Source organism: Phodopus roborovskii, unplaced genomic scaffold (genome assembly GCF_943737965.1).
Source record: "Phodopus roborovskii unplaced genomic scaffold, PHOROB, whole genome shotgun sequence".
In the NCBI taxonomy this organism is placed as follows: domain Eukaryota; kingdom Metazoa; phylum Chordata; class Mammalia; order Rodentia; family Cricetidae; genus Phodopus; species Phodopus roborovskii.
In genome coordinates this window covers 8,485,004-8,492,629 of record NW_026125444.1, presented here as the reverse complement: position 1 = coordinate 8,492,629, position 7,626 = coordinate 8,485,004, and the positions used below count along the sequence as shown (strand labels likewise).

At 36.6% G+C, this 7,626-nt stretch overlaps 1 non-coding gene across 1 annotated transcript; it reads right to left on the bottom strand.

Annotated features, from left to right (window-relative positions):
- Window positions 1-4,799: 4,799 nt before the first annotated feature.
- On the bottom strand, window positions 4,800-4,901 carry LOC127215476 (U6 spliceosomal RNA). The gene has a single exon (XR_007833953.1). It is a non-coding gene; the product is annotated as a U6 spliceosomal RNA (small nuclear RNA).
- Window positions 4,902-7,626: the final 2,725 nt, after the last annotated feature.

The following is a 7,626-nucleotide window of genomic DNA, read 5'->3' as shown; positions in this document are numbered from 1 at the left end:
TCTCTACATCTTCTTCAGCATTAGTTGTCATTGGTGTTTCTAATTTTAGCCATTCTGGCAGGAATAAGATGGTATTTCAAAGTTGTTTAGATTTACATTTCCCTGTAGCTAAGGATGTTGAGCACTTTCTTAAGAGCCTTTTTGATTTCCTCTATTGAGAATTCTCTATTCAGTTCTGAGCCCCATTTTTAATAGGGTTATTTGGTATTTTGTTGACTAGTTTCTTGCGTTCTTTGTATATTTTGTCAGATGTCAGATATAGGATTGGTGAAAATCTTTTCCCAGTCTGTGGGCTGCCTTTGGTCTTGTCAACTGTGTCCTTTGCCTTACAGAAGCTTCTCAGTTTGAGGAGGTCCCATTTATTAATTGTCGATCTCAGTGTATATGCTACTGGAATTATGTTCAAGAAGTGGTCTCCTGTACCAATTCATTCAAGGGTACCTTCCACTTTCTCTTCTAAGAGATTCAGTTTGGCTAAATTAATTTGAGGTCTTTGGTCCATTTGGATTTGAGTTTTGTACATGGGGATAGACATGGGTCTATCTGCAGTCTTCTACATATCATCATCCAGTTGTGCCAGTGACACTTGTTAAAGATGCTTATGTCTTTGTGATTGTAGTTAACTTCCTTGGGTTGGAGTTTTTCTCTCAGAACTCTGTATTTGCGTATATGTTTTGTGAAAATCTGGCTTTGTCATTTATCTTGATTCTCTGTTTATATTGAATGAGAGTTTTGCTGGGTATAGTAGTCTGGGCTGACATCTGTGAACTCTTAGTATTTGTAGAGCATCTATACACAACCTTCGTCTGCCCTTCAGAATTTCCTTGGAGAAGTCAGGTGTAATTTTGATAGGTCTACCATTATATGTTACCTGGCCTTTTCAGTTTGTTATAAGGAATTGTGCCCGAAATGTATACTGGTATAGCATCAGGTGCTACAGATCTTTCAAAGGAAAACAGAAACCAGTTAAATTGTTCACACCCAGCAATAGTAATTTCAGAGACATTAAATTTTCAAATGCAAAAGTAAAATAAAGAATGTACTAGAAAAGTCAAAGAGTTTCTACCTCATCTTTGAAGGATAGAGAAATAATACAGGAGAAAAAGTGCCATCCAACAATAGAAACATAATTCAAACCCTATTTTAAAGGGAGAGTCTCTTTAAAGGATTCAAAACATAGGTAAACTTTTTAGGAATATAGTATGCAGGTATTTTTTCCTCTCACAGTCTTCTCACAAGCTTACAATATACTTAATACTTAGTGGTAAAATATTAATCTAATTTCTTTTTTTGGAGCAGCATAAAAGATTGTTTTCCATCTTCCTTGTTTTAAGCTGTGAGAGGTCCTAGTTATCACACTAAGTAAAATGCAAGAGAGAAAATTTGCAACTCAGAAAGCAAGACCTACTGTCCTAACTTGCTGACAAGATAATTGTTTAAATGTAATATTTAATGTAATATAAAAGTGGATTATGCAATTTTATTAAAATGAAAATTTGGCATTCATGAAGACAAAATTAAAGTGAACACTGGAAATCAAAATGCATATGAGGAATTACTATCAAGGGGAGTTCCCAAGGTTTCTGGAATAAAACAAAAATCAATATAGTAAATTAACCTCATCCCTTAGCACAGGCAGAAATTGCCAGAGAACATCACAGTTCAACCAGGGAGATCTTTCTGTAGTCTGAAACTCTGGGTAAATGAATAAGGAAGAGGGCTATGATAGTTGTGTACCTCTTGGAGAAACATTTAGCTCAACTTGACTCCACCTGAGACCATTTTTGTCTAACTCAAGACCTCTTATACTCAAACCCTACATGTTATCACACCTGTAAGTTTTTATCATTCATTTTGATTATTATTATTATTATTATTATTATTATTATTATTATTGGTTCTTATGTAAAACCAATCTCTGTCCATGCAGTAAATTTCATCCTTTCTGTTCTCCTCAAGGATGTCATTCTAGCATTTTTTTTTTTTTACATACTTCCATATTTTCTCTCCTGAACTGTTTTCATTCATTTAGAAGTATGCTGTATTTCTCCTGGTCTGATTATAGAGAAAAACACAGACTTTGTGTTGAACATTGTTTCATGGCTTCTATTTTGGCATTGTTTTGCTTCCATGTTGTGGCAACAGTCCTGAAATGGCTTGCCTATCCTCATCTGCTCTGCCAGTCTCCTTTAAATACAATCCAATTGGGCCTTGGTCCCACAGACCCTGTGCTTATGACTTCCCTGATGTTAAATCAGCTCCTACTTGACCTAACAGCAGCATTCCTCACCTTTGACTGTACTGTGCTTTTTTTTTTTTTTTTCCCTCCACATTCTCTAGCTTTTCCTGATTCCTATCATGCCTCACCTTTCCCCTTCCAGCATTATCCTTATCTTTGCCCTTTGAGGTGGGCCACAACATGCTTAGATTATTTTCTTGCCTTCTGATTTTCCTTGTGAGATTTTTTTTTTTATTCCTAATCTCTCTGCCAGCAATGCTGTAATTCACATCTATAGCCGAATAGAACTCCTGAAACATACATGCTCACACACTCACATAAACACTGAAACACACACACATGCACATTCACACACACTCAGTCACTCACACACATACTTTCTCACACACACACTCTCTCTTTCTCTCTCTTACACACACACAGACACACACACACGCACACACACACACACACACACACACACACACACACACACACATTCACCATATAATCGCATCTAGTCAATTGTGCTTTTCTTGACACCTGAAAAACATATCCAGAGTACCAGCATATCTTGCTCTCTTCCTAACCACCTAATTCACACTACATTATTCGTCTTCTGCTTGCACTGAGAGTACTGAGTCATCCTTTAATAATAAAACTTTGGTTTGGTGACTCCTCTATTCAAAATCCTACACAGCTCCTCCTTGTGCCATGAGGGCATCATCAGAATCTTCTGTGATCCTGACAGTGTCCAATGGTATGAATCACATATTTATCTCCATTTCCCCCTTTTTATTCTATACATGTTGTCACTTTTGTACTTCTCCAACACAATAGGCAAGTAACTAAAATCAAATAAAAATCACCAAGCAAAATGTTCAAATGTGAGCAAAGGAAATGGCTTTAGTTGTTATACAAGATATTTACAACTGAACAATTAAGTTAAAAAAAATGGCTGATGGTATACCCCTCAAAACCTTGAGGATTATATTTACAATCATCAATAAGTATTTGTAGCCTGAATACTAAAAACCTAGAGGCAGATATTGGGGTTCAAGCTGAAGATCAGAGAAGCAAAGGAGCCAAGTCACCAGAGAATTCTTACCATAACCATGGCTGGGGAGATCCTCTCTTCAACATGGCTGGAGACTAATCGGCCTGATCTAAACACTGAATGCCACATGAGACCATGGGCTCCTTCTTATATACACCCAGTGCTGAGATTAAAGGCATGAGTGCTGATTCTCTTTTGAACGGATTCACTCTCATTTGGTCCTAGGTGGCCTTCAACTCCCAGAGATCCATTTGCCTCTGTCTTCTGAGCCCTGGGATTAAAGGAACATGCAACCACTGACCAGCTTCTACGGCTAACTAGTGTGACTTTGCATTCTGACCTCCAGTGGCTTTATTATATCATAAACAATGTATCACCACAGTTATTGATAATATTAATAATATTCTTCAAATAATGATTTCTCACTTTGTATGATATATGTGAAAAGGATACAAATCTATGTTCACAACTTTCCATAATAATGTTTATCTCCCATTTGTTACTTATTGTAATCAAACTTAGAGCTTCAATTGTTAATTTTTAAATAAAAATTATAGTACTCTAATAATGTTTTGAAAAACATTTAGTGAGTCATACTTTGAAGTAAAATACAGAATAAATATGTATATGCATCTGAGAAGTGATGTAATTATTTTTTAATTAAAGATATTAAAATGGATTTAAGGTGAAAATATAGGGGTTAGTTTTATTTCAGTATGCATCCATCACCTTAATATTATATGGCTATATGATGGAAATTTTAGAATTAGAGCAAATTTCTATTAATAGTCACATTATCACATTAACATTAGCACAGACAGCCAGGTGGCTCTGTAGGGATGTGTTTCCATTGCTCCGTGAAATCATTTGTCACTCATATGTGCACAGTATTGTTTTAAATACTGAGAATACAGCAGTGACTAACACATTTCTGTGTCATAGAACTTAAACAATGATGGCTTTCACACCTAGGTTCTGTCTTTCCCCCAAGCTTATTTTTCTTCACTTCTTTCTGTGTTGAAGGATATTTGATTGCACTGTGACACTCCTTGAGTGTGCTATTGAAGTTACTTTTGAATCGGTGAGTGGGGCCTGCGACTAGGCAGTTATATTTAGCCATACAGAAGCCAGGATTATGGATAGGGAAGACAGACAGGAAGGAGGAGTGAGGAACTAGAATTCACTCACTCCTTTCAATTGGGACATGTGGAAAGAAGAGATTCTGGTTGGTCTCTGGTATAAAAGGAAAGGTCAGCCTGTTGTCTCTCCTCTTCTTGTTTGATCTATATGTTTCACCCTGATATCTGAGTCTCAAGTTTTTATTGTTAATAGAACAATTTATCACAATACAACATTTTTTGGTAGTTTTGCTTTTTTTGAGGCAATGTTTCTTTGTGTGACAGCTGTCATGGAACTCATTCTGTAGACAGTGCTGGCCTTGAATTCACAGAAATCCACATGAGTCTGCCTCCTGAGTGTTGGGATCAAAGTCGTGTGTGTCCATTACCCAGCTGGTCTTGATATAAGAATAGGGAATTCTTCACAAACTTTCATGTCATCCTTGTGCAAAAGCCATTCCAATCTTCTTCATACCATTCCAATTTTAGTACATGTACTGCAATGCACATTGGGCACCAAGATGTTGTGGTTTGTTAAACTGTTTTTATATCACTAAAAACTTGAAAGTCTGATATTAGGGTAAAAGCCTGGTAGATTAAAGTACAGAGGAGAAATGAGCCGACTCTCCTTTTCTTAACTCAGACCCAGCCAGCAATTCTCTCCACATGTCACAGATCGAAAAGATAGCGGGAGTCCCAAGTCCCTGCCTTCTCCTTCATTCTCACCTCTTTCCTGTCTTCCCTACCCATATCCCCAACTTCTCTATGGCTGATTCTGATCATGTAGTCCCTGGCTCCACCTGTGATTCAGAGTTAACTTTATTAACATACTCTAGGAGTCTCAGAATGTGATCAAATATCCCCTGACGACTCTGCTTCTTCTTTAAAGTGATACTTAGGTAAACGTTTTGAAACTTTAGATTATTGTTTTTTGTTTCCTGATAAAGCACTTAATGTATGTAACAACTGAGCAAAAACTCAGGATATATACTGTAATTAATTCAAAGAATGTCTAATGCATTTGGATAAAATGTTTTTCTCCTATACTTCAATTTTCTGTAGACAGCTGCACTGTATATAAAAGCTGCCACATCTTTTCCATTGGTGAAGAGAGACACTTTTCAAGCCATTACCTTTAACAATGGGCTTTGTCTTAGCATTAATTTTAATGTTCTAATAATTCACTTGGCACTAGAATTTCATCTACCATCCAAATATTTCCAAGTATGTACAAACATTAATTAAGTAGCACAAAATCTCTGTAAGGGAAAGTATTATTACAATTCTGGAATTGAACAGATCATTGAATAGGAAAAAAATAATGGTGGGGATTTCATTCTAAACTAATCAAAAAGGGAGGAGATTGCCAGCTGGAATAATTTCAATTCATGACTTCACTCAAAGAAAAAGGGTTCTGAACTGGGTAGGGCCAAATCATATGAAATTAGACTATACCATTCAAATCATCCGTTAGTTTAGGGTATAAAAAGAGAGTGGTGACTGACTCAGGCCCCCCTGAATATGGGTCTCAGCCAGAAGGACTGAGCAGTCTAAGGGACCTCAGACAGTGGAGCCAGGATGTATCCATGGTGCACAAAAGGTCCTTGCGAACACATCCCCCATGGAGGGATAACTGCCTTAATCTAGAGACAGGAGAGAAGCCCTAGTCCCTACTTCACAGTACCTGTCAGATCTACATGACCCCAACTGGATGGCATTCCCCTACATATGGAATTGGGGTGGGGGGATGGGAGGGGTGGGTGTTTAGAGTGCATGTGAGAGGGCAGAGAGGGTAAAAGGGAGGGAACGAGGGAGGGGGGAGGAAGGGAGGGAAGAAGGGAGAGGAAATTGGGATCAACATGTAAAATAATAAATTAAATACAAAAATGCTTTGACTCCAAAATTTAAGTTGAAGGACAAGTTACTGGGGAAAAGGATTTCTATTTTTGTTTCCACAGAAAATGAAAAGCTGTGGATTCCTTCCAGACTAATGTGGTTTGATCAAGTCAGACCACCTGAAACAGAGTACCAGGTGATCCTACATTCAAAACAGCTGGACAAAGCAGACCTTACAGACTACGGCCAGGATTTCTGCATCTTCTTAGAATCCCACATGACAGCACCCCTTATCAGCAGGAAGTAGTTTGGAAAGAACAACACCCAAATTCCCAAATATTGTCTATAAATGTTTGTTTTCATTTAAATGGACTTGGTTATAATATATATATATATATATATATATATATATATATTAAAAAAAGAGAGTGGTAATCAATTTAAATAGTATTTGCATGACAACTTATGGAAAGTGAAAGATGTTTGGTATGTTTAAAGCACCAAAAAATTTCCTAACTCAAATACAGTCACAAAAGGGACATGCATTTCTTGGTAGCTTGTAGTTCTCTGTGTAGGGATGAGATTTCTTGAGCTTTCTTTATCTATGTTAGCATGCCTATTGGTGTTGTCCTTCAGTTGGTTATCCAATACTAAATCATCATCCTTGAAACCATATGCATTCAAGAAACATTATGCATACTGATCAGGTTGTATTGCTGTATTTGGGAGTATGTGTGTGTGAATGCGTGTGCATGTGTGTAACCACAGTCAATGAAAAAATGAAAAAAAATGAGAGACCATGAATTTAAAAGACAACAAGGAGGACTATAGGCTGTATGGGTTATATGGAATGGCATGAAGAGACCAAAGGGGGAGAAAATAATGTAATTATAATTTCAAGAAAATCAAAATAGTATTAACAAAATAAGGTAGAGATGATTAGTTCTAAAAGAGATATGTGCAATTCAATTGCTATAAAAGTTTAATGGCCACAGAAAATGCATCACAAATCCATGATCTCTTGAAGGAAAATGTGTTTCTGACACTGAGTCTATTTGTTCTACAAAAAAAAAAATGTTTTGTAGATCACTTACCTACAAATAAAAAAAAAATAAGACACTTAAGTTTTTATTCTACTAGTAATTCTCCTCTGTACAATGAGAATTATAAATATTAGACAAGGAACATTTGTTCATTGTGATCCGTATGACATGGAAGCATTTGAATCTTCAGTATCCTAAGTTCTTGATCCATAAAATAAAATGGGCATTCTGGGGCAAGGGCCAAAAAAAAACTATAACTGTATGTTATCTACACCCAACAAATGGACCAATGGATTGATAAGGAAATAAATCTTACTTTCTTTCTGTGCATCTTCACTGTATTTAACTTCATCT